The sequence below is a fragment of the Lonchura striata genome, chromosome 6, assembly GCF_046129695.1.
Source record: "Lonchura striata isolate bLonStr1 chromosome 6, bLonStr1.mat, whole genome shotgun sequence".
Lineage (NCBI taxonomy): Eukaryota > Metazoa > Chordata > Aves > Passeriformes > Estrildidae > Lonchura > Lonchura striata.
Window position 1 is genome coordinate 26,707,203 of NC_134608.1, and position 27,853 is coordinate 26,735,055.

The 27,853-nt window shown below is 38.0% G+C and overlaps 1 protein-coding gene across 4 annotated transcripts in view; it reads right to left on the bottom strand.

Annotated features, from left to right (window-relative positions):
- AKAP6 (A-kinase anchoring protein 6) overlaps positions 1–18,717 on the bottom strand; it is a 256,721-nt gene extending 238,004 nt beyond the window's left edge. For 2 of the 4 annotated variants that reach the window (XM_031504984.2, XM_031504983.2), the window contains exon 1: positions 18,446–18,717. The gene's annotated coding sequence lies outside the window, so the exon portion shown is untranslated. The remainder of the gene's footprint in view (positions 1–18,445) is intronic. The other 2 variants (XM_021542661.3, XM_021542663.3) reach the window with 2 other exon arrangements.
- Between the last annotated feature and the right edge of the window lie 9,136 nt (positions 18,718–27,853).

A 27,853-nucleotide genomic window follows, 5' to 3' on the forward strand; every position in this document is an offset into this window, starting at 1 on the left:
GTGACTCAGTAACATCAAGAGGAAAGATTTCTTTTCCACCTTCAGACAGAATAATAAAATATCATTACACAAAACTCTGCTCCAGTCAAAACAAGGTATGTCCACAGGAGTGAGTGTGTGGCAGCAAAAGGCACAAGAAACCTTGAAGAAAAGAGAAGTGGTTGGAGGCAAGCTGCTGCAGGAGCTACAGAGAGAACTGCCAACCAGTCAAACCAGCTTCTAGACCAGCACAAGAGCCAGGGCTGGTCTGCAGCTCAGCAGGTGCTGCAGGAGGTTGCAGCAGACTGCTCTGCACATTATTTCCATAAGGAGAGGGGGGAAAAGCAGTGTTGGTAACAGCTGAGCAAACTGCAAGCCAGGAAGTGCTGAAGCAGCTGCTGGACAGTAAACAGCTAGCAGCAGAAATAGACAACAAAATAGAAATGTATGTACAGACTTACTGTATTGTATTCTGCTTCCACTTCACTTTCTGCCTTAATTAGAATTAATATTTTAAGGTCCTAAGAGAAATCCACCTTACACACGGCTGCTCTTGCAGTAATAAGGATTAAATCAATCCTTTCTTCCTTCAGCTCCCCACTGGGAGTAAACATATGGCTTCTGAGAGGGTTTGACCCATTTCCCATCTGCCAGTGACCAAACTAGAGGTAGTGAAATGCACCATCAGCACCCATCTCTGAGAAGATGGAGACCTACTGAAATTAACATTAACTAATTCATCAAGCAAAGATTTTGAAATAAAGGAAAGCTTTTTAGTATACCAGAACTCATTAATAAGTACAGGTATACATCTGTATGAGTACATTAGGATTTCACATAAATTTATAAGTAATGCTATGATAATACAAATTCTTCCATAGCAAATATTCAGCTGAAGTTATTAGCCAGTCTTCAAGATCCCTTTCATCATTATTTTAGTTGCTTGTAGGTTCTGCACATGGATAATTTTGAGGTGGACACTGTTGGTCATCCCCATCACACAGCAGGTTGCAGAAAGGGGCTTCTCAAGCTTGTAGATTTGATTACTCCAAAAGTAGCCACATTCCACTAATAATAATTCAAGTCAATAAATATATTTATTATGCTTATTTCTTTTCATTTATATTTCAATATAAATATATTTATTGACTGTCTTTATTTAGTGGAGTAATCCACTAATGCAGCCTTTCTGTTTCAGTGGCTGGAGTTCTCTGCATCAATGTGCTATATAGTGCAAAGCTATTAGGTTCATTTATTGTTGTCTCAGGATTTCTATACCCTGAAACAATAATAAATCCCAGGACTCTCACCCCAGGATAAAAGATATTTAATATATACACTACAGTTTTTTGGAGCTGTGAAGCATTATTTTTCATACCCTTACAGTCACTCATGTCCATCTTTTAAAAATATGCTGAAACACAGAACAGATTTTTATTTCAATATAGATCTATGAAGCAAAAACCAGCCAAATCTTGAGTATAGGCCTTTTCTGGTTTGCCATCATATAATCTTTGAAGGACTCCAACTCTGCATTTGTACAGTTTAGGAACAAATTATTACATGTCTCCTCCAGCTGATCCATTTCTCCAAATTCTCTAGAGAACTTCACCCTTCACAAAACTTTCATAAAAAGCAATGCACCTACATTTGTATTAGTCCTACTAACATTAATAGATGTTATCAAGTGCTAGATGATTCGCATCTAGTGCTAGATTTAGACTGCTAACTCAGTTATCCAATGCTTTTCATTCTAGAGAGCAGTTTATGTTGTTCCTGTCTTCATTCATACGACCATATCCATCACTTCTTATTTTAAGGAATTAAAAATTACTTCTGAATGAAATGTAAGAATTATGAAAATAACAAAGTTTTCCACTCTCAGTTAAATTCCAGTAATTCATAAATTATGTCTCCTACTTTGATTTTAGGAGTATTGAAGTTCAGTGTCTGATCAAAGCTTTGAGAGTTCACAAATTTAGAAACACATTCTTAGGCTTGGTAACCAGCAGAGTGTTTCCTAAGGTAATTTGCTTCACTGATTTAAGAAAGCTATGGTGTTACAGTCATACAGGCAGGAGATAGCAGACACCAAACATGTAACAGTGTTTTCTAGTATTTAATTTTTCATCTGGGTCATGTCAGAAAAGCCACAAGAATACATTCCCAATGAGTACTTCACAATATCAAACTGCAGAGCAAAGTAGGACAAAACATCCCAAAAATTCACATCACAAATTGTTTTGAGGCCCAAGCAAGCACTTAGACTAAGCCACATATTAGCCACAAGAATGTTTCTTTTGCCTTCTGAGAAGCCTGAATAGCTTGACAAGACCAAATAACTCCAAAACACCAATATCTTTTCCTACACATTAACACTGCAGTCTTCAACCTACCTATTTTTAGCTGCAATTCAATTTCTCAGTTAGATTTTATATTTTTTGTTACACATATTTTTCTGTAGGAAACTGTCAGTGAAAGAGACTGGAATGGCTCTCATATATAATATTAACTTTATGCTTACTATTAAAATTTTATTTATTTTTATATCTGAAAATTTTTAGTCTGAAAACTTCATAGTTATACAACTACATACAATTCTGAATTAATCTGTTTAAGGAGATTTTTTTTCTGAAATATTAGAAAACTTGAAAGAGGTTTTAAATACATGGACAGTGTTACAGCTTTTGCTGCTTTTTTGTTTTTTTGATGTTAATACCCGGTAATACATTAATTTCAAACTTGTCATAATTTTTAGTCATTTCATCACTGATAAGAAATTTTTCTCATCAACATCAGAAACTGTGCCTTTAATTGCAAATTCTCTTTCCTTATTGTTTCAAAATTATTTGTAAATTTTTAAGTAAAATCAGCTTACTAGGAAACAAGACTTTAAAAAACATAATCAAAGTGTTATATTAGCTTTGTACCTACATTTCTCAGAACAGAGTAATTCAAGTTTTAGAATGTTTCGAAAAGATTATTAAATTTCAAAAAGAGGAAAAGCTCTACCATAAATTACTCTAAAAAATCTAAATTATGCAAACTAAAGTGGCTTTTTCAGTGTTATTCCAGGATTATTTTATTTTTTTACCTCGGAAGCCATAAAGAATTTTAAATTCTGGCCCATGTCATTGTATTGAAAAAATTTCCGGGGTCTAACTATCCAATCTATGGATAGTTCTGCTTGCCAACTATGCTACAATACTTTTAAAATCTTGAGCAATCTTCAGACTCCTGAAGAAAATGCATTATTTCCCAGAAAAAAGAAAATAATTTGCTTATTGAGCTTGTCTACCAAACTGGTTAAAAAATGAATGCCTAACCTATGTGCTCCAGCTGTAAAAAATATGAAATTGTGGCTCTCATTTAGTTTCATGCAGAGGAAAATAGATCTTATACCAGAATTTTAAGTCCTTCAATGCTATTTTAAAGATAATGTTTTACTATGCTTGGATTTATTAAGGAGATCATAATTCAGTATTGTGATCTAATAGTCACAGAGAAAAAAAGTCAAAGTCAGAAGTAATTAAATTGGGCTATGTGCTAGAAGGCTATAGCTATTATTGTCAGAAAGCAGCACATCTGTTGGTATTGCCTGTTGTATTACAGAGACAAGCTTTTGCAGTATCTGAAATATTAAAGGTAAAGTTAGTAAAAATACTTTGTTTACAAACGCAGAGTTCTTTTTAAAATCACAGCATATAAGATTTTTTTAATGTGGACTGATGCTAAAGTATATATAGGACAGATCTATTGTTTGTGACAGATGTTCTCAAGGAACATGGATTTTAATTAAATTCCTCCCTATTTACTTTAATTATGTTTTATTAATCTATGATAAAACATTGGCACATGTACAAAATGAATGGTGAAGAAAACACATGGACAAAGGCTTCATTAGTTAATTGGCTGAATACTTCCATAAAGTTTAGTGGATGATCCTTCATTTTCAAAAGGTTCATGCAACACTTCTGACCCCAGAAAAACACTTGTCTAAACAAATAAAAGGACAACTGTGAGTGAATTACAAATACAGAACTAGCACCAAGATTTCAACACTCTGAGCTTGTAAGCGTAATCTATTTAAGCATTTTAATTTTTACATTAAAATACAATATGAATCTGGGTGACACTGGGCACAAGTATGAATGGGGAGGAGTGGCTGGCTGGCAGCCCTGCGGAAAGGGCCGGCAGTGCTCCCTGGGAGCCAGCAGTGCCTGCCCAGGCAGCCCGGAGGGCAAACCCCATCCTGGGGTGCATCCAACCCATCTCCAGCCAGCCAGAAGGGGACACAACCCCACGGTACTCGGCGCTGAGGCCTCACCTCGAGCGCTGTGCGCAGCTCTGTGTGCCACAGTTTAGGAGGTGAAGGTGCTTTAATGAGCAGAGGGTTGCACCAAAGCTGGGAAAGGACTAGAAGCTATTTCGTATGAGGAGCAGCTGAGGACTTTGGGCTTGTCTAGTTTGGAGAAAAGGAGGCTTAGAGGCAACACCTCATTGATCTCTACAGCTTCCTGAAGAGGGGAGGTGGGGTGGGAGGTGTTGAGATCTTCTCCCTGGTTCAAATGAATGGTTCAAATGAATGGTTCAAAAATGTTCCATGGGAGGTCCAGACTTGGCATTAAGAAGCATTTATTTACTGAGAGGATGGTCAAACACTGGAACTGCCCTCTTAGCTGTTTGTGTTTGATGCCACAAGCCTGTCAGTGTTTAAGAGGCATTTGAACATGCTGGTTGGCCCCAAAGCAGTCAGACAATTGGACAAGATGATCATTGCAGGTTCTTGACAACTGAGCAATTTTATTGTACACTATTAAAGATCAACAAGTAGAAAGGTTGATAAATTATCTTTTGTTATTCTTGATATTAGACAAGAGAAAGATTTTTTTTTAAATCTCTGCAAATCAATAGATTATTTTTAGACAAAAACTGCTCATATTTAAAAGACTACAGCTGATATTTCAGAAAGTTAATTCCTTAACTGGCAGTTCATTACATTACACTGTTTCTTTCTTTTCACCCAGAAAATAAGTTTAGTTCATGGTTTCAATGTTGTTCTCTTCTAATCCCTAAAACACAGAGGGAGACAATATCTTTCTAGATGGCAATGATACACAAAGTTTTTCCTAATTACAGAACATCCTGTCAATTTTGTCAATGACTGGCTTCCTCAACGTCATCAAAAACTATGGTGGAACTATTATTGCCTCTTTTGACATATAACTGTGTATTAAGGACTTACTCATTAACTGCAAGCTTATTACCAAGAGGGTAAGGATATAGACCTAAAAAGCTTTGTAATGGGATATACAGCATTCATTTAAGCCATTCATCCACATCTGGTCTAGCTTAGCAGTGACCTAAAATCATTACCGTATGAAAGCTCCTTCCTAAGTTATGCAAAAGGAACCATTTAGTCCAGTTTTTTAACTGAGGACATATCCACATCACAAAGGAGCTATTAAAACCTCTTGCAGAGTCTCCAAGGATTTAAAGAATGAGCTTGCTTAGCTGAAGTTAAATTTATTATTACTGTGTTCTTAAATTGCTGCTGATTCATTTTCTGCATGCTGTAACCATATGGGATAAAGCCAGTAGATATATTTTTTGCATATTGTACTTTTTAACTCTTTAACCTTATTCCAAATATGATTAGAAATAGTGCCTCATATCCATTAAACGGCCACAGAGGAGTTTGCAGCATTCCTGCTGCTTTGACAGGAGCTGAGGCCCATGGGGTCATCAAGCAGCAGTTCTGGCCTGTTTATTTCAGCTGTTACCATATTCTCCCTTGGTTTCTTGTAGCCAGCAACCCAATTTTTAGCCCTCTTCTGGCTGGGGTAGCTCTAGCCAAACTCTTTTTCCTGTTCTGTGCCCCTTCTCTGAGGCTTTGTGCCAGCTCTGACTGTCAGCAGCCAGATTGTCCCCAGCTGCCTTTCTGCACCTTCCCATGGGGCAGGAAGCCCTGATAGCTCAAACACACCCTGGGCACATTATTTTCTTCCTCACAAGTCCCTTCCCTGTCTGCCCAAACAGCCTAAAAGGATATTGACTGTCTTGTTTAGCACTCCTCACATATTTCTAGCAGCAAGGATAACATGTCAAAAACCAAAAAGTTTGTCATGGGACGTGTAGGAGGTCATGGCACAAATCTTTAACATATCTGCCATGTTCCTGGTACATCATTTGGCAGGCCTGCTCTCAGTCTTGTGGTAGCACAGTGGGCATTTGGGGTGGGGAGGAGATACTGGGACTTTCTTGTGCATCTGTGCTTGACTTCACATACAAGTCTGTCTGACAATGTTTACAATAACAGCAAGCATAGAAATATAACACTAATACCAAAATGGATCACACTACTGTGTTTGGCTTATTTGTTTCTGGGATCTACAGAAAACCCCAGTACTTACTCTAACTACTATTGACCTCTACAAAATCAGGTTGAATTACATCAGCAGATGGAGCTGTGATTTTTGACCCTAATGTTCTTACTGCCTGTGTACTTCATCGCTGCTATCCCTGCATTGCCATTAAATAGGACTTCATTCCCTAGGGCTATCATAAATAATTCCCATAAATTCACATTTTAAGTTTACCACCATGCTTTAGTTCAAAGAATTCACTGTGCAAAACTTTGTTTCTTATATCATTAGGTACCTTTTATTTTCACATTCAATACTAGGAACTTTTTTATATTTCAAATAAAAACAACAAAAAAAAATCAGTAAAATGCTAAGAAATTATCAACCATTATAGCCTATTCCACATAAAAATTAGTAATTTTTTCAATCTTACTTTTAAGTCACTGATACCTTACTTGGTCTTTTAGAAAATCAAGTCACTTAAAGCTTTTGACACATTCCTGAAGATTCTGGCTACTTTACCCTTTTAAAGCTGTATTTCAAAAATTGAAACCAGGATAAAATTTGATAAGATTGTTTTATCATCTCTCAAGAAGACAAAATATACATGTTAGCTTCTTGAAAAAATAGTTTAAAACCTACCTGCATAGTATTACTGGTACTCAGGTCATAATCAGCTTTCCAATACACAAAAAACACTTTAGTGCTTCACAGTACTAAAATAGCAACTGGAACTTACCAGAACTTCACAGACAAAACTAATAACATTTTCATTTTTTTGGCAGGAAATTGAGGAGCATGATTATTCCCAAATCTTTACAGTCCTATAACCCTTTATCAAACCTTTCCATCTCAAATGAGGCACATACATTTCTAATGTTTTTACTTCTTCCAAGAATTCAGCTTGGCTTTGTTCAACTTCATGACACTTTCCTTAGGGAAATCACAGAATCGGAGAAAAAAACAAAAAATCCACACATGGGAAGATATTGGGCCTGAAGCTTATTAATGACCCTAGTAAGCCTTGAATAAGACCTACAGATTTATATTTCCATTAGAAGTGAAACATGAGAAGCCGGCAGGAGTTGAGTTAGATCTGTACAAGAACTGAGCAGCACCTGAGGCAAGATTCAGTGGCATGCCTGTAATAGGTGCAGCAGTGAAATAATTGTGAGAGGGAGTAAGTGCTAAGGTAGCTTCAAGAATAACCTAATGCTGATATTTTGGAGCAACTCCAAAATGTAATTTATCAGCATGTAATATCATCACTGGTAAGGAATCCCACTCACTGCTGCTGTGCTGCAAACCCTGCTCCTCCCAGCCCCTGCACAGCTCCCAAGGGAACTCTGAGAGCCTTCCTCCTCATCACTGCTGCAGGAATTATCTCACTGGGAGCCATTAAAGTACCATTATGCCTTGTTAGCTCCCTCACTCTTTTTTAAAATTAAAAAGAGCCCCCTCGGAAGCTTGAATTTTGGGGTGGGGGGGGAGTGTTAATCAAGTTTTCCATACTGTGTGCTAGATTTGTGGCTTGGAGTCAATGTCCCTGGTGAACACACATCTGTGCCAAGTGAATGATTAGATGTCAGTCTCCTTTCCTACCTTTTACATCTACTCCTATAATCTCTTTATAAAAAAATGAATGTTTTTCCTCATACTGAAAAAGGACATATCCTATATATTGGTATTGCATTATCACCCAAAAATCTAATACACTGCGATTGATAACATTACTGGACTTTTCAGACTCTCAAGACAGAGTTGCTAACTGATCCATAATTTTTTATCAAATAGCTGGTGATCTGCCCTATATTTACATCTTTATCAGTTTTCTAAAAGGTCACTGCACAGAATTTCAGGGTTTATCACATTACTTTTTTCATCCCATTTGAATCTAACTTTTATTCTGTGATGTCTTGGAAGATCTCTTAGAAGAAGAAAGCAAGCTACCTTCTGCTTGTGTCCCAGCTGGCAGTTATGAGCTATCAATCAGAAAAGGAGAACTTAAATAGAGTCCTACGGCACAGATTTTATTTTCTTCACTTTAAGTAAAATGATTTGAAAGGCTGGAATAAATCACTGTGTATCCTGGCCCAGGAGATAACCACCTCTGAGTTTTCAATACATCCACCATTTTTCTCATAAAGGGATTTATTCTACCCAAAGATTCTTTTCTCAGCTGTGTGCAGGCAGAACTGAAATGCTGGACTTTCTTCCACTGGGCTGTCAGGACGTGTTATTCTGCTGATCAAGGATCTTCAAGTACCCAACACTAATCAGTCCAAGACAGGCTAATTATAATCCCTGAGACTGCCTCCAGTCTAGGAAAATATTGCTAGAAAAACCAACCTATGAGCCTTGCCAAGCTGGCATTTTTCCTAGCTCCAAGTGGTATCAAATTTCACTTTCAGACCGTATAATTTTCAGGCTGGGTATAGCTGGGGGAAATATCATTTCATAGGCTGAATGTTTCTTGAGGTTCTCTATAACCTCTGCCTTCCCTGTGGTTCTCCCATACCAATGAAAGAACCTGACAAAAAGTTATTTTTTCTTTATAGTTTTGCTTAAGAAATGGCTGTCCATAGTCTGAATTTATTAAGGATTAGTTACAACCATGTGGAATTACTCAGATTAAAAGGATCCATCAACAATTGTCAGTAAGAACACCGGGAAGTGCAGAATTCAATTTCTAAACCATTCAATAAAGTTCAAGAAAACATGCTGTTGGAGTTCACATACATCTAACAGTAGTTTTAGGTGCTGAGTTTAGCAGAATACCTTGTTTAATTTACATACTAAATACAGCCCTAGATTTAATTTTTAACAATTCAAAATATGAGTATAGGAATCAGAGCGACATGCCAGTATATAGGACAAGGCAAGACAAAACTGAAGGGGATTCTAAATTGTATTGGGAATCAGAAAACAAAAGAGGTTAATTTGAGGTCTACTTTTACTCTTCATCACTCAAAAAGTGCCTTTCTTCCTATGTTTCTCTTTCCTGAGCTATTGACACATTAATTGGGAATATACAACCTTAATTTACTTGACATAGCTATTCTGGTTTCAAAAATAAATATTTATTAGACTGGAAAGAGCAATACCTCCACAACCCAGGGGACTGGCTAATTCAGAGCAGATGCTGGTCCTATGCATCTCCTTTTAATGCAGATCCATCTGTCAATAGTTGGTTTGTGTTGTGTGCTCTCTGAACAAAACCTAGGCAATAAAGTTTCATGAAGATCAACAATTGGTGTTTTGAGGAGTCTGCAATGACTGAAAAGCACAGACTTGTAAAACAATTCTTATCAATCTCTAATTTTGGAAAGGAGCCCTTGGAGATAATGCAAAAGCATGACAGGTCCACCTTTCACAAAAAACAGTAACTTCTTTTAAATAGAATGGCATGTACATATTGCCTCAAGCTTTGCAATATGAGGTGGTGCTGCCTCTGTCTATGTGGAAATCACTTCAACTCAGCCAGTAGAGATATTTGCCTGGTCATTTCAAACTTAATTGTAGAATTCAGCTGATATTTTCAATTCATTAGATTCAACATAGTTGAGTAAACACCACTTATAAATGAAATGTTTTGCTACCAAAATCACTGAGCTTTCGATACATTTCGTAAATGTTCTGCTGTGCAATCTTTTGCCCAAGACCAAAAATCCCCAAAGCTGGTTTCCTTGCTTTAGGTTTAGCAGTGCATTTTCCAGCACCCACATCTCTTCCATTCAGCCATGTCCCCCTGCACCATTCTCTCAGGTATCTGCTCCTTGCCTGATGGGTACCCCTGTGTGTGAGGTCACACTGGCAGTGGTGTCACCTGGCACATGCACAGAGAGGTTTGCAAAGGCAAACAATGTCATTATGTCCATTCCACAGGTGGCAAGCAAGGGGCACAGCTGCAGAGGCAGTGTGAAAGGGGCACATTCAGCATCAGAGCCCCAAGGGTTTCCAGTCTCCTTGATTCAAGTATCACTGGCCATTCACTGCCTTTCTTGTAGCTTATCACTTCTCTGACCAACTTTTATTCTCTAGCCTGTTACACTGACATTTAAACCCAGGAATTGCTTATACTAGTTTCAGTACATTTCATGACAAGCACTGGAGGTAGAACACCTAAGATTTTTACTGAAATACTAATTAAGTACCAGCATTCTATAGAACTCACCATTCAGCCCCTCAAGGTGCTGACAAAAATTCTCTATATTGCCTAACAAGAACAGGAAGAAGAGACATCTGAGGGAGATTTATCTCCTGTGATTTACAAATTACAGCAAAGAAAAGGGCTTTTGTAGGTGGGACCAGCAAATGAAACAACTTCCAATCCAATTCAAAATGACCTAACAAAGCAGAACAGAAGGAATAATTAAGTTTTCAGGATAATTCACAGAAATACAAAATCAAGCCCCTCCATTTATTTAAAAGTTTGCTTTAAAAGCTACTGCATTGCACACAGATGCAAAGCACTTCAGGGGTTAAAATTATTTTCTTCTGAAAGAGTTAGCACCATTATTGCTGATACACTGTTTATACATCATGCACAGAGTATATTTAGATTCCACCTTCTCCAGATACAAGAAAACCCCCTAATAATTTTCAAAGGTTATCTGTGCATATTAGCATCAAAAAACTGCTTGCTGCTGTTAATGACCTAGTAAGATATTAGGATGAAATTTTGAGAAGGAGCAAGACTAGATGGCATATTAAGGATCTATAGAATAAACCCTGCATATTTTAAAAGATGACCCTTAAAATGGCAACTTACATATCTGCTGTGTCATTGCCTTAGCAACAGACTAGATATGCTGAAATCTGACAGACAGCAGGCTTTTCTAGCTGAAGCTATGAGCTTTGAGGGGAGGGCTTTCTGCAATCTAAATCAGATTTATTACTCTAAAAGAAATGGTGTTTTAGGAGACTACCAGTGCAGCTTAAAGTACAGGAAGGACACACACTAGCTAGCACAGCTTTGCCCAGGGAATTAGCCTCTTCAGCAGGAAAAGCTAAACATGATCTAACACACTTGAAAATTGTAAGCAGCCTGGAGTAGCTTCATGCAACAGCTTTGAAAGATGTCCTTATTTGAAAACATTCTCAATAGACCACAGTTATTCCATCAATAGAACTCAGCTCTGAAGTACAGCTTTTCAGGACAAAAACTAAGTGTCAACAAAAGTTTTTCATTCATTTTTTTCATTGTTAACTAGTGTTTTGTTTGAGTTTCTTTAAGGGTCATTTTGTAATATCAGCTGAACAACAATTTTATACAGCCCTCATACTTGACATTATCAGGCTCCTTGCTTTTTGGTTTGTGTTCATTGTACATGTTCTCTCAGTCTCTCAAATAAATACCTGTCAAAAACATACAGATATATAATTGAAAGGGAGAAAACATAATACAATTGACTGTTCAACAGCCTTTCTTGGTGGGCTTGGTTAGCAGCATATAATGCTGTACTATGAAATGCAAAAAAGGCATCTGGCCTTACTTCCCAATTTTCTACCTAATGAGCATAATGTTTTAGTTAGTAGGTGTATTATTTACTTTTTTCTATTTTGCAGGCATGTTTTGTTGTATCAACTGTCTTGATAGAGAATATTCTGTCACAGCAATCTGTTAAACAAAGGAGGAGCACTTATCTAGCCAATACAGGAAATGCTGTTTTAAAACTCCCAAATTAAATGTGGGATTGTGTTGTATTGTGGGTTTTTTTAAACCAAGAAGCGCACAGAACATCTTCTTTTCTGTTGTAAATTAAATGCACAAAGGTGCAGCTTTTTGTTTCATTTTAATCAATACAGTAAAGGTTTGTCTAAAACTATGAGAAGCAGATACTCCTGAAGCAATACACAGAATAAATAAATAGACTCTACAGCTTGGGGTAGTTATGATAATTCATTTTGTTAACTTAAGTGAATTCCAAAAATCTCTATTTCACTCCTCTTTTGAAAACTAGAATGTTCCATGCTTCTCATGTCAATTTGCAGCCTAGTTTACAGCAGGTAACAAGCATTTTTTGCCTTAAATCCCTTGAAAGTTCATTAAGGATTCCCACTAAAAGCTCAGCTTTATTAAATAAAACCATGACCAATAAAAAACAGCCAACCTCAGAAAACAAACAGAAGCACAAACAGGAAAATACAAAGGCAGATAAAAGCTTATAAACTTTTTAAGTTCTATACAAGGAACAGGAAAAATAGCTTTTTCTCCCAAGTTTGCCACAGGTTTTCCAAGAAGCTTGGGCATGTGACTTATCCCTTGTAAGGAAATATATAGGAAAAGTAAGAAAAAAAATTATTCACCTCAAGTTAAGCTGAAGATCAAGGCAAACAAGTCAGAAAAGATTTGCCTGTTTCTCAGGCAAATCATTACAGCCCCTTGCACTGTAAGGGTTCTATCCAAGCTTCGGTAGAGGGATCTAAATTCTGTTTTTTTAAAACATAATAATCCTTAAGTCCCACAAGTTTTCTGTATCTAAACTTTCATTAACAACTTTTTAGAAACTGTCCAGAAGAAATGCAACATTTCTCCAAGGGATTTAAATAAGAAAAGAATGACAGCTTTGTAGAAGAGAACAATTACAGTCATATAATCCAGGAACAGCAATCTGGAAGGAGATAGTAAGAGAGAGCAAGTCAATATATGATGGAATTGAGAGGAGCGGAAAACAAATACAAGTCTAAGATAAAATGCATCCTATTCTTGCAGGTTAAGGCTGAAGTAGAGATTCATCTATAAGCTTTTAGACCAGAGAAAAAATGCTGAAAAAATCACACAGAAAACAAACAAACTTGTATTCAGACATTAGCATTCATTTTATCCACACACCAAGCTGGCAAAAAAAATGATATTAATACCTGACAGCACATAAAGTAACATTATATCAGCATCCTAATTCTGAAACTGTGACAACATTGAACTTACAAGAGAATCAGTACAGGGCAGCTCTTGAAAGACAAAAAAAACCCATAAAAATAATAGATATATAATAAGACTGAAAGCAGAACTAATTACTGCAGTTGGGTGCTTCCTCAGTCAAATGCTAGGAGTTCTTTAATACAACCTCATGCCATCTTTCCAAGTGTGTCAGCTCCCATAAGACACAGCACCTGAGGAGGCTGAGAAAAGTATTTTACAGAGGTATTTCCTCATTGAAATCACCATCGCTTGCAAGACCTCTTTGCCAAAGAGAGAATGCACATTTCAGCCAAATGCTTAGCATACTTTGGGTCTCTGTGAAAGGAGCTGGATGTGGAGCAGCAGCAGCGCTGGGGGTCAGCAATTCCTGTACCTGCTGTCCCAAGAGCCAGGTGCTTCCCTTTGTCAGAGCCTTTCTACTGCCCCACCCTACAGAGCAGTCTTCTTCCAGAGCCAGCTGCTTGCCCTGAGTGCTCTCACCAGCCCAGAAGCCCCTGGGCTGGCAAAGGTAGGGAAGTGTCAATACAATTCACAGTGCTCATTCTCCATCATCTTGAGGCTGATACTCTCCTCAGGACACAAAGATTATTCCTCAGGCTAGAGGACACCCTGTATATTTAGAAGCCATCTCAACTTTCAGGCACCTTAGAAGACATTCTTTACACAGCTGAGGGAAAATCCCTCTTTGCCTGCCACTGGGACTGACCACTGGACAAACAGGAGGCAGCAGTATTTTGGCCAAGTCTGCCAGGGCAAGCCTGCATCTGACACATGCCATGAAAACAGAGTTCACACAGAGCAGAGAGGATTCCTGGCTTGAAGCATCTTGTCTGAAAATGCCAGACATTGCAAAGTACACAGGGCTGAATCTTTTGACCTTGGAGGGATGAAAAGCTGAGTCAGCCTTGCTGGGATTCAAAGCACTCAGGAGTCAGATATTTGAAACCTGTCTTTCATGCACCAAACGGAAGGTAAGAGCTATCTGGTTTGTTTCTTAATTTATTCCCTCTTTTCCTCAGAACCGAAGCTTTTCTGAAGGCATTTTAAGAAAAATTTTGTTTCAGGAAAGCACATTTTGATACTCAAAGAGTGATTTTTGTAATGACCCTTCTGATATTATATATACACATAAATAGGAACATACCAAACTAGTTGAAGTATTTATATTATACACTTTTAGCAGTTTTTCTTAATGGATATGAAGTGGAGATAGGTACTTTTCTTTTTAAATATACAAAAAACAAAATATAAGATCAGATATGAAGAAGACAATATTCCACAGGTCTTTGTCCAGGAGCACAAATCAAACAGCACACATGCCTATGCAGCAAGCAAGCTATAGGTAGCCCTTAAGCACTGACAAAACAGAAAATGACTACAGTAACAGCTTGGTAGGGTTAGAAACACAGCTGAGGTCTGCCTTGCCCTCTGCCAGTCTCCAGAGGCTGAGAAGCCCAATATGGGAGCTGCCTTTTCAGGAGAACTCTGGATCATAACCATGATGTCAGATATGATGACCATCATTGCCACTGTATGACCTTCTCTCTTACTAATCCAGTCTACTTTTGGCTCTCCATCCAGCTCAGCTTTTGCATTGATTCCTTCCTTTCCTGTGGCAGGAAAGACTTGGCCCAGTCTGGCTGACTCACAGGGGCAACATTTACAACTTCGTCATCTTCTGCAGCTAGAATCTGCTTTAATGAGTGTCTGTTTTTATAGAAAAGCACAAGTCACCTTTACCCTGTCCAGTCCACAGAAATGTTAGTATTCGCACATAAATTAGTTGCAAGATGATTCCTCAATGCCTTTTTTTAACACCAGTGTAATATCTGCAAAGTTACTATAAATGCAGTGACACTTCATTATAGAATATGGGCCATACTTACAATACCAAATAGAAATATAATACTTTGAGAGACAAACATGTTATCTTTTAATGCACATGATTTTTTTTTTTTTTCTTTTAAAAGCACCTCGAACTTCAGACATTCTGCCCCACCCTGAAGCTTGGAGTACACAGCAGAGACTGGGGGGGAAGGGGTTGCAGGAAAACAAGCCCAGAGTTTTGCCAATATTTCTTTCATGATGCAGGAGTGAGTTTTACAGAAAGGTGCAAGTAGACTAGGACATGGTAATTTTAAAAATTATTTCTAATTCTTCTATTATTTTGAAGGAAATATTTCACCAGGATTTTGGAAGTGCCATCAACTCTAATCAACACCTGAGCATTTCTGATAGAGATTTCCTTTGACTAGACTTTCAAGGGATGGGTTTCTGAGCACAGCTTCATTCCTGATCTGTCAGAGGTGGGAAACACAGGACACCCACCCACTGTTCTACTGTAACTTGACCTACAAAAGATGAAGTTCAGAACATAGATTAGGTTCCCTCACAACTCCTCTTTAGAGAAGAAAGAAAATTCCTTCCATTAAGGGCACGCTCTGAGATCCCCTCTAGGTAGGCTTTGCATTGTTGTATGGTAAAAAAAAACCCTACAAACTGTTAAAACCGTACCAGCTTCCACTGCTGTGGTTAGGTTTTATCATCAGCTCCTACAGCTGCTTTGGGAAGAACCAAGCTTCTGTTTCTCTCTGCATTGAGTGCTAAGCTATATAAGAACTACTTAATTGATGATATAATAAAACCCTTCAGAGAAAAGTAAAGATTAAACAGTGACATCCTTTCAGTTCACTAGTACACAGCCATCCCCAGCTCCACATCAGTATGATTCTGCATATACAGAAGAACTCTGGCCTTCAGAGTAACAGTGCAAATGCAGCTACTTCAGGGAAGAATACATGTATTTACAAAACATATTGCCTTCAGTAATGGTATAAGGCCAGCTGTGAAACAAAGCTGAAAGCAGCACAATTTTCACACTGTCAAATGCTGTCTCACTTGTACCAGTTATGAATCTGCCTCAACAACAAGCAAAATTGTATTATATCTTTAGTGTTTCTACATTTGGTCATGCTCTGACTCAGGCAATCAGGCTTGCTTTTCATAGTAACATTCCTTTTCCATATCCTCACATACAGATCTCAGTGCAACACTTGGGCCCATACAAAAATTAACAGGAAGCATTCTATAATCAAAGTATTGAGCAGGAGTCAAAATTTGCCAAGATTACCAAAAATCAACTAGTGTCATCACAGCTCCATTATTAGCAGGTGTTTCCTAGGGCAAACAATGCTGTAAGAAGTGTGAGGAATAGAGAGTAGCAGGACTTCTTTTTTAAGTGTTTAAGAAATGATATTGTTTGTATTATTATTAGGGGAGAAAAAATCCTTCACTGAGGGCTTCATAATAGGTCATGCCTCCATTAATACCATCAAAAGTTGTTGGTTTTTTACCCAGTATGTTTCCACTAAGTTTGAACATTGATCTGAGAAATTCTAGCTGTGATCAAGTCACTTTAAAAATCTAAGAAAATACATTATTATTGATGATACTAAAAGCATAATATTTAAACCAGAAATATCTTACATCTGTGTCTTATTGGCTGTTCTTTTATGATCCCTAAAGTTGCACTTAAAGGCATTGCTCACCAGCTCTCCTCACACCCGATTCTGACTCCAGGCAGACATCAGCTGTCCCACCCCACCCCCATCCTCCTGCTAACTCATCCCTTTGAGTTTGCCTGATGGGAACACAGCAAGTGCAGGAGACCACTACTTTCATACTGTAAAATGCATCACGAATAAATAAAACATAACTCTAATCACTAATTTACAGTATTTTGCTTTGTGTTTTGCAGTGGGGAAAAAACCCAACAGATGTACCCAGATCATGCTGAAAAAAGCATGTGTGATTCTGTACAGACTGCCTAATTAAGATATAAGAGCTCTATTCCAGCTTGTGCCAGATAAGACCATCACACACACCCTTATGAAGAGTAGTCAGATCTCATTATATTTATTATTTTATCAAATAGAAGGACCAAACTCCACAATAAATATTGATATCACTACAAAATTAACAGTTACTTTTATCTCGCTGCACTTTTGAAATATAAATTACACAGGGAGAAACAGAGCCAGAGACCACTCCCTAATTCCTAGTGGACATATTGATCAATTAAAATGACATGTATCTGCTCTTTTCTTTCCTTCTAATAGCAAGTAGCTGAAAGACAATATTTCAAACATGCAAAATCAAACAATGTTGTTATATACCTTCCAGCAAGATTAACTTGAATTTAAGCAAAATAAACCTAGCCTCCAGAAGCAAGACCTTAATACAACATAAATACTAGACATTGTAAAGAATTACTAAATACTGTAGACATTACTTTAACCAGCTTTCAAAATATAAAAGATATGTATTTTCTTCCCAAGATAGAGGTGGAAACCTTTTTAATTATTCCTATTATTTTATTCATTGCAAACCTTCTCAGAATGCTTGAATCTTTGGCTACACCTTTTACTGCAGTTGCAGCAGAAAAAAAAAAAAAAAAGCTTGTTTTCTTTTCAGTAAAAGATAGATCTAAAGACTCACTAAACTCATAATTTTAAAAACAGAATGAAAGAAAGTAAAACAGCAAAAACACTAAAAGCTACTGTCTTTTCAAAACATTTGGTTATTGTTTGACAATTAAATCTATGTTTTGTTTTTTTTTAAGAATGACAGTAGAAATAGGACAGTACTGAACCATGTTTAAAATCAATACTGTTCCAGTTGCTTGTTCAGCACTGTTTGCACAGTATTTTCTGTGCTATCATGCTATGGAAGGCCAATGAAATTAAATAGGTGATGCTCATGCTATCGAGATAAAATAGGTTCAAAGAGGAGCTAAACATAATAGAAATGCTGAAATGAAGAGACAGGGAAAGGAACAAACTATATTTATAGCATTAGAATTGAAAACAGCTATTCTTTCCATTTAAGAAAATCAGACAACAGCTACATTAATTAGATTGTGAAATTTAAATATATTATCTTCAAATATTCAGCCTATTATCACAAAAGCAAAGGCAAGTCTAAACATTCAGACTGAATGTGTTTTCTGTAGGCCTTTGTCTTAGCCTGTCTGAATGAAAATAATACTTAGGCATGCAGCATCTTTCTTCAAAATGATTTTTACAAGGCAAAACCCACACACTTACATTACAAAAACCTTATAAAACAGGAAAAAATAACCCTGCAATTAAGAGCAACACAATATCTTGCAACTTACCATGCCCTGTTCAAATCATCTTCTTTTGATGTTTACAGCACATCTGTAAGATGCAATACTAGGAGGTGCCTTGTGTGACCTGCTGCATGATGCTGTGACATCAGTTCAGATGATGCAGCTCATTATGGGAAAGACTGCTGTTGCTATGGCAACCGAGATGTGATACGAATCCTTACTGCATTTCCAGGGGAGTCCGAGACAATACGGAAGCCCTTTAAAGAAACAGACAAAATGCAAACAGGCTTTTAAAGTATGGTGCCACAGATTTTAGAGCCCATGTTAGTACATGCCTGTTGTTAAGGAATATTTTCAACAAATTATTCCTATGAGATGATACAGAATTGAGATGTACGAGTTATAACTTATTTCTATATTTAAAACTTAATATCATTTGTGTCAATTTAAGAACAAATTTTGTAAGTCAAATTTGGTTATCATGCAAGGGAACCTTACTTAAAATAAACATTCAGTAGCAGGATCTTAACACTAAGGTTCCAAAGGCAGTAGTTATTGAACAGTATTTTAAGAAATATATATTTTCACTCTGCCCCACCCTGCTCCTACATCCAATCTGTCACTTACAAGAAAAATCTTGTTGCTAGGGAAAAACACTTGATACTTCAAAATGAGCAGATTTAACACTGTTGAATGAATGACAATGAGTTTTTAAAAAATGCCAGGGAGGTGGCTTTTTATTCAGAAGAGGGTAAAGAAGTTTCTAGCCAACCACATAAAAAAATCTCCTTATCATTTTTCAACTGTAGGACAAACCACACTGCCCTCTGCATGCTGAGTAGCCTGGCTTTCATCTGCCCATCAGACAGAGAGATGAGTGAAGACTGTGAAAGCTGTGGGCAAGCTGCTGCTAGTGCCCAGTGGGCCACACTGCTGCCAGCCTCCAGGTAGAGCAGGAAGGCTGGCAGAGCAGAGAGCCCCTCCCCATAACCCTCATGAAGGCCTGGGGCTGAGGATCTTATTGAATTTATTGTATTGAATCCATCACCTTCTGCACCAGGAACCTGCTCACACCCTCTGTTAAGAGTAGTGATGAGAGAAGCAAAGGTTATGTGAACAAGCACTAAAAGGAGCTGCCTGGAAATTAAAATTCACAACTAAAGAACCACCAGCACAATTTTGGCCACCTGCCAGCTCTATTTAGATGAGAAAAGTTTCTGGCAAAAACTGCTTTCCCTAGCCATGAAAATCCCTTTTTACACGGTAGGAAAGAAAGTACACAAAAGGCTGGACCCTATACACTTGAAGCCCAGAGTAAAACAAAAGCTCATCTTGAAGAAAGAAGCCCCAATGCCCTGAAGATGTCCAGTAATGTCCAATGTGCACACCACTTCTGCCCATTAAACTTTAGCCTGTAAGTAAAAATTTTGATTATTCACTTCAAAAGAAACCATAGGAAATAATAATACTCTCTCAGCCACCACTCACCTTAAAAAGAAGAGGCTTTGATACTTTCTGATTAATGTGTCACAGCTGAGACAACCACAATACACAGAGCATCATCATACAAATTCAGAAATCTTCAACCCATAGAGAGTTATACCTCCTCACTTCAGAAGGTTGCAGCATCTGCCCTTCTTGTTCTTCAGCCCAGCCTTTTATCCCCTCATGCTCATGCATTTCACCTGTGTGCCCTCTGCTCCCTTGGGTTATTGGGTAGTGCCTGGGCCCTCCATGGCTCATTGCTGCCAGTGCTGCTCACCTGCTGCTCACAGCTGTGCCCACTGAATTGGGAAAGGTCATAGAGTTCCTAATTAGTGCTGGCTTGACTTTGTACGGTCTCATTTTTGACTGTTTCTCTCTTCTAATATTAATCCTATGTCATTCTAAACAATACAATAAAGCTCTCAAACTGACTCAGTATCAAATCCAGTCTAGTGATCCATAATGAACAGTTACTCACAAAAAAAAGAGCTATAGCTGTAGAATTTTGAATGTTTGAAACTTCCTTGGGTCTCTGAGAATGTAATTCACTATTTAGCAGGGAACAACACAACTGAAACTTCATTTGTGTTAGACTGACATGAAAACTAAGGTGTGTCATTTAAGTTAGCAAAGTTGATGGTGTGCTGCATGTCATTCTGTTCAAATAACTTGAGTACCTGAAGTTTTCCTTAAAGAACTATTTCTATTTTCTTAATTACTATTTGATATGATTTCTACTACCTTTATTGCAGGAAATGGAGTTGAAAAGAGGCAGTGAACTTTTATTTTTCTTAGGCAAAGGAGGAGATTCAGAAACATCATTATGGCAAGCCAGGAGTCATAATCTAGCTGATAGCAGGGTTCTGCCTCATGCCCATCAGCTTGCCCTGTGTTCCCAAAGACTGGGAAGTGACAGTGGTGGGGTGGGCACATCGGGGAAGCACACCCGGGGTCACCCCACCATGGTGGGTAGCAGTGCTCACCAGACACCCTCTTCCAGGCTGCTGCTCCAGACTCTCCAGAGGGCATCTGGCTGCATGTGACCTTCACATAAACTTCTCTGGCAGGAGTGAAGCAGCAGCATGTCTGACATGGACACAAAGGCGAATGGAGAGGGAGGGAGGCCAGGAAAGAACAGAGAAAACATCAGGCAATTTTGGCAATTTTTTACAAAGACTTCTGCCTGCTTATTGCTGACTAAAGGCTCTATGTGCTTGTTTATCCACATATGCAAATTATATGTAAATTAAGACAAAATTATAATGCTTTTCCTGATTTTTGAATGTTTGCTATTTTTAAAGTATCAGTCTGTTGTTAATTTTTCCCAAAAATTATTTCTTATGAGCCAAGGCACATGTTAGATTGGGTGCAAGACAGCTACAACAGGAATGTCCCAGGCTGAGTGTAAACTAAGTACGTGTTGCACAGATCTAATGATATTACAATGGCTTTACATGGAGGACTGCAACCACAAGATGCTAAAAGGAATTTCTACCTTATGAATACAAAAGGTAGCACCCACAAACTTTGCAACCACCTAATTAAATCTGCAGGTCTAGAAGAAGACAGCTGGACCTAACTGCTTTGGATCCTTTTTTTTTTTTTTTTTTTTTTTAATAAGGAAAGATAAAATGAAGCTTTTTTACTCACCCAACCCAGGACTCACGTATCTTCTAGATTTAAACTTTAAAATTCCTTACAAATCAGTGGAAGAGGAGGTGCAGAGAGAGAGCCCAATCTAACCTATTACCTCACAAATACATTGATCATTTTGAAGTATCACAAGCAGGTTTCCAAGGCAAAAGCACAGGGCTTTGATGATAACTTTTTCTTATCCAAATAGAAATACTTTATCCTACTTTCAATCATAACAACTCAGTTTAATGATAGGCATAAATTACCAGTTTTAAATTCTTATTTTAATTACATTCTGGATCACCAACACATGTTGTGTCTTTCCTTTTCCCCACATTGGGACCCCCAACAGTTGTTTTGAAAGGATTGATACTCACCTGAAGAGGAAGAAATGTTTCATCTACCATCTGCCATTGTTTTCCCTCTTGGTCAGTTTATGTGCACAACTAACCATCTGCATAATCCACAAGGTTTTCAGGAAGCAAGTAGTGGTCTTTCAAGTAGACATGGCCTTAACTTTAAAAAGTTTTATTTCCCCTCAGTAAGACCAATAATAAGCCAGAGACTAACCTTGACATTATTTATTTTCCATTTAATTCTATTCAAGAAAATGAGTAAAGAGTAAACTCACAAACACAGATAAAAAAGTAAAATGTTATTGCAGACCTTTTCTCTGCATAATCCAGCTGTTTTATTCTGTGTTGTTTTTCCCTTGAAATGAAGGAAAGCAATTGCTTATGGTTACTGCTTGCCAGCTACCCTACCCAAACAGCCAAGAGAGAAAAGGGAGGTATGGTGAAGGACCAAAGGAAATGAGAATTCCATATTCTGAATTACCTGTCAAATAAGCCAGAAACAGCTTTAAATTAACATAAAAAGCAAAATCACAATTTTCTGAACACTGATACACAGCAATGTGCAACGACACAGCAAAGGAAACCTTAATTTTCATTCAAGATATTGTAATCCACTTCAAGAACCCATGTCCCAGATTTTGCATGGAGTGCCTTAATTAAACAGCTATATATACCTGGGTTTCTATTCTACTGTTGACTTTGTCAGAAGTAAAGGGTAGGGCATATACCTTGATGCCAACTCTAGCCTGTTTCCCTAAATGGAAAGGGATGTTAATCAGGATCTTATTGAGTTTATTGTATTGAATCCATCAACTGAAGGTTGCATTGAGAGTTATACACAGTTATTCCTTGCCTAAACTTGTTAAACATCTATTTCTACCTACACTGTTAGGTAGGGAATATTTTCCATCCTGCCACCAAGGTCATCTGAGCCTCTGTTCCCACAGTAAGAGAGGCTAAGAATGGGAGCTGCTGCCCTGGTGCAAAACTGCACCTCACATGCAGTATAAAGAGCAGCCGTGCTCCCACAGCTGCACAACCCAAAGACACTAGTAAGAGCCATACATCAGTTTAAGTTTGGAGCCTCTCATTTGTACGGAATCATTATATAGAGAAGTCTCTGTTTGCACAATGAACACATTCACACTTGTTACTACAGCCTGAAGGGGATCTGGGTCACTGTTTTCCTATCTTCATCTCAATCTCAAGAGAGGCATGAGATTAAAAGGCTGAAACTCAGTCCTCTAAGTGGAACTGCCTTGCTTCATTTTTTAGTAGATTAATAAATTAGTAACTAGTAGAGCATCTTCTTCTTTCCCAATAATATGAATGCATCTAGTGCTAATATCCAGCAATAAGTCTATTCAGAAATACCTTCAAAAATTATTTTTTAAAAATGTCAAGAACACAAAGACAATAGTAACTCTACAACTAGAAAAATTATCCATATTCTACATCCATATGGTAGAATAAAATCTTTCCATCAAGCATAAACCTTATTTAGTCATGACTCAAGGTATTGAGTCAGAAAGCAAGGCAATATCCTAATTCCTAACATACTGAAAGATTACAGCAGGAATTTGAGAAATGGGACACTTCTGTCAGCCACTAGTGAGCTGAGATCCTCAGATGGAGAAACACATAATCTCCAGGTGTTTTGGTCTAGCTCTGGACCAAATGCTGTTATTAGAATACTCCAGGGCATACAATATTGTGATGTTAGTGTATTTGTTTGTCTTCAGTCCCATGCTTTCAACCACCCAAGAAGTATATTATTAACACAATAACAAAATGCCCTAGAAGGTCTTCAGCTTCTTAAAATAACATTTATATGAAAATAAATTGACTTGAGATTTTTCTCTTTATGTTCTTAAATACAACCTGTACGCAATATAAAGCTCACTCACTTCTAATAATAAAACTTAAGCTTTCCCAAATCAAGTTGTAAATCTTGCCTCTAAAATTTCTGCCTACTCCATCCTACTCCATAATAGACAGCACCAGAAGTGCTTGGTTTTTGCCTCTGTTGCAGCCATATCTGTTGACTCATTGTAGACCTCATTGGGCACACCTTTCCATATTTTCTGAACTCGTTTCTCACATTTCTTCTCTGCTTATAAAGGTCTTAATCAAAGTTGAGACTTGGTCATTTTATATCTTGAGAACCACAAAATCCTTCTCTCTGAACACCAAAGATCAGTTTTGTCTTTCTCCATTCAGTCTATCAACAATAAATTCATCCTTCTGGCTCATTTTACAGTGAGCTTTAAATCCCTAAGCATTAAATTAAACATAATTAGTTCTATTTTTACTTCAAACACTCTAGAAAACTCTGCATAGTTTCATCTTCCTTTTCCTACAGAATCAACTACTTTTTTGCTCTGCCAGTAACTTTCCAGACTATCCATTTTACAAGCACTTCCTTTTCCACTTCCTCCTGCCAGCAAGAAAAATGCCCACCAAAAAAATCCATAATATTATGAATAATCTTCACACTCATTCACACAAACATTCTACTAATATTGCTTTGCACAGTTCTAGCCTGATTCATATACAAGTAGGAAAACAAAAACTCGAGTGCCATCACTGAATTACTTCCATGCTATTCTTGACCAGTGTGTTCAAAACATCCTCTTTTGCTTCCTCCACTCAATCTATAAAGCTCCTCCCTGCTTGCTTCACATGTATTACACTTCAGGAACAACAGGATAATGGTATAAATTTAGTACACACAGAGACTCAAAATTCTAAAGGAAAAGAAGAATAATAATTTTGGATTAATGCTGCTGAATATACAGCTATTTTCTCTGAAATTGGATGGTTTAAAGTTAGCTGAGCAGTCTAGTATTAGGTTAAAACTTTCATTTAGCTCAAAGATAAGTCACCTACTGTACACATCCCTGCAGAGGTTAAACATACCATGGTTCTTCACACTACTTAAAAAAGGGATCTATTTCCAGAATCTGAAGGCAATAGTCATTTAATAAAAACAAACAAACAAATAAAAATTGTTCTTGTCTGGATAAAGCAAATGATTTTAAGAGGTCTGTTTACAACATGGCTGCTTTAATTTTTCATAATTTCTTTTTTAAAACATAGTTCAACATTCAGTAGAGTCCAAATTAGTACTTAAGCACAGTGGTATGGAAAAATGTCTGGCTATTACTGTAATGGAATACAGAATTATAAGTTAAAAAAGAAAAAAAAAGCACCACAGCAGGGAGAACACAGCAAGAAATAGCAGAAAACTTCTGATCTTCCTAGCCAAGGCACTTAACTCCAGCATATAGATTGAAACACTGGCAGAAAACAATGTGTTATATTTTTAAGAAATAAATGTTATATGCCAATTTGATAGCCCTGAAGAAAGGCAATTTAGGAATGGACACAGAGTCCTTTACAAGCCCTACTTGGCATATTACCACTTCAAGTTAATTAGTTTGTGTAGCAGACAATTTTATAGGGACAATAAAAACTTTCACATTCCAATCATTAACCTCTTTGCTGAAATTACCCAGATGCTGGGACATACTAAATTAGGAAAGGAAGCAAAATATTATCTTAAAGAAAAAAAAAAAATTAAAAGCTGAGGCTTCTCATTTATTTCATCTTGGCTTTTGGTATTAAAATACAACCAACTACTTTTACTATCAAGTGAAGAGAGTGCATGCTAAGGTGAATATATAGAGGCAGTGACACAAATAGTGGCTCACCTCTGATGGGCAGAGGATATTTGTCCAACAACCAAAAGATAATTAAAGGCCATTCTGATGTGAGGATGTTTGTAATATAAAATTTAGTCTAAATGTAATTAGCTCTGGCAACAGTTAGAGTCCATACAAATGTTTTGGGCTGTGGAGGCAATAAAAACATTTGAACAGATGTAACGTTACCACCCCTAGCATTGCATAGATTTAATGTCCCAGTAAATACAGGCATAATGCAGATCACACTGCTCTAAAAATGCATTTTTCAGATGGAGATGGCACGCTGAGTTCCAAATCTGACCCTCCCTTTCCTACCTAAATGAATCCAGCGTCCATATTACAAAAGCAAAAAAATTCCCAACAAAAACAAGACAGCTTTTCACACCTGGGCCCCTCCCAGACCCCCCTTCCCCTCAGTTCCCACACCCTTTGTGGTACTCCAACCAACAGGTGCTTCATCTGGTCATCAAGACAGTACAGGAGGCAGGGAGCTTCTTGCAGCTCTTGAAGTCTCAAAAGGTCCTCATAATGCCAAGTTTGACCCTAGAGCACAGGTTAAGTAGACTTCTTGCTAGAGAGTGGCTGCAGACTCTTTCATAGGAAGTGTTTGAGGACCCACAGGAAATGTTCTGGCTGGGCTGTTGCACAAGAAAGTGTTATAGGGTTTGCCAGAATTTCCTTCAAATTGGTGAAGCTCCTGGGAGTTTGAGAAGAAAAGGCCAAAGCCATGCTGGGGAACAAGAGCTGAACAGGACAAATTAACTTAAAACAAACCTCAGCCACAGAGCAAATTTATCCATCCCCTCAGATGGCCAATCAGCCAATGAATATGTATTTAAAACAAACTGAGGGACGGGAATCTAAATGAAACAGGGTTGAAATCTGCAAACTTGGGTGCAGAGCAACTACTACCATTTGGGCAGACCCCTGTCCCCAGGGCCAGGTGTGCTGGCAGTGCTCAGCAGTAACACTTGATCCTACCATGGCATTGTGACCTCAATAGAACTAAAACACCAAGAGGCAGAATTGTCTCCATCTCACATTGAATGCAATTGTCACCCCAGACACAGAAGAAATGCTAGTCAAGCCACCCAGGTGTTTTACAAAAGTCAAACTCAATCCAGACTAGATCCTCTTGCATGAGCTTAAATTAGCTTTCTGGTTCAAAGCGAGAGTGTGTTTTCAAAACAACTCTCCCAATCATCCACATTTATTGTACTTGCATTCCAACCACGGAGCAGTCTCCCAGGACACTGACAGAATTCCTTTCTCATGAATCTAAACCAGAAGATGAACTCCATGAGTTCATGGAGTGAACTCCATCTGTGCATCTCCAGTGCACTCCAACTGCTAAGAGGTTTTTAATCCTGGGAACTAGACACAGCTTAGTCTGTAGTGACCCCCTGCAATGTTTCTAGTGCAGGCCTTGTGTCTCCAGAGCCTGCTGTTTTGTTCCAAAGCTCTTCTCTCACTGAGTAGGCAGGGATTGTTTGGGGCAGCACTGCCACTGGAGCAAGGTTTTGTCACCAGGCTGGACCTCTGGAGACCCTGCCATGCACCTTCCCTGTTAACAGCTGCAGGAACAGCTGGCTATAAACCAGTATTATAATGCAGTCTCTTCTGCATTAGAGCAACTGCACAGCCTCAAAATCTGACTTCTCCCTGAAGACAGTACAGCTGCATTCACACTACACAGCATCTGGTCTAATAAATCCTAGTAGAACTCTGCATCATTGCCTCTTCCCCTTGCACTCTACAGCAAAACCACATCTTCTCCCCTCCCTCTCCTCTTTCAGGCTCTCTTTATGCTACAGATCACCACACCTTTTCTTTGCCTTCATCTTCCACCAACAAATTACCTGTATCACTCAACCTCCATGTGCTCTTGGTCCTCAAAATCTCTCAAGACCACAATTCACATATCTTAGTAGAACTTAGCAGAAGTTGGTGGCCACAGCCTCTGACTGCATTCTCTCTTGGTCTGCTTGTGCCTCAGCAGTCCTTGGATATCGGGGCTGAGGCCACCTCATGCCTCCATAGTCCCTACAGCGATCCAGGCAGGCCTTGGCCTGCCAGCAACAGGCATCTGTGCTTTGAATGATAGATGGAAAAGAGATCTTACTATTGCAGGACTTGATTCCACATTTTTCCACAAAAAGAATCATAAAATGCAGCTGCCGTGATTCAGTGGTTCCCTTTCCACCACAAAAATAAAGATAAATGTTAATCCTTCCTTCTTAGACCCTTAACTTTCAGCAGTGCAGTTCCAC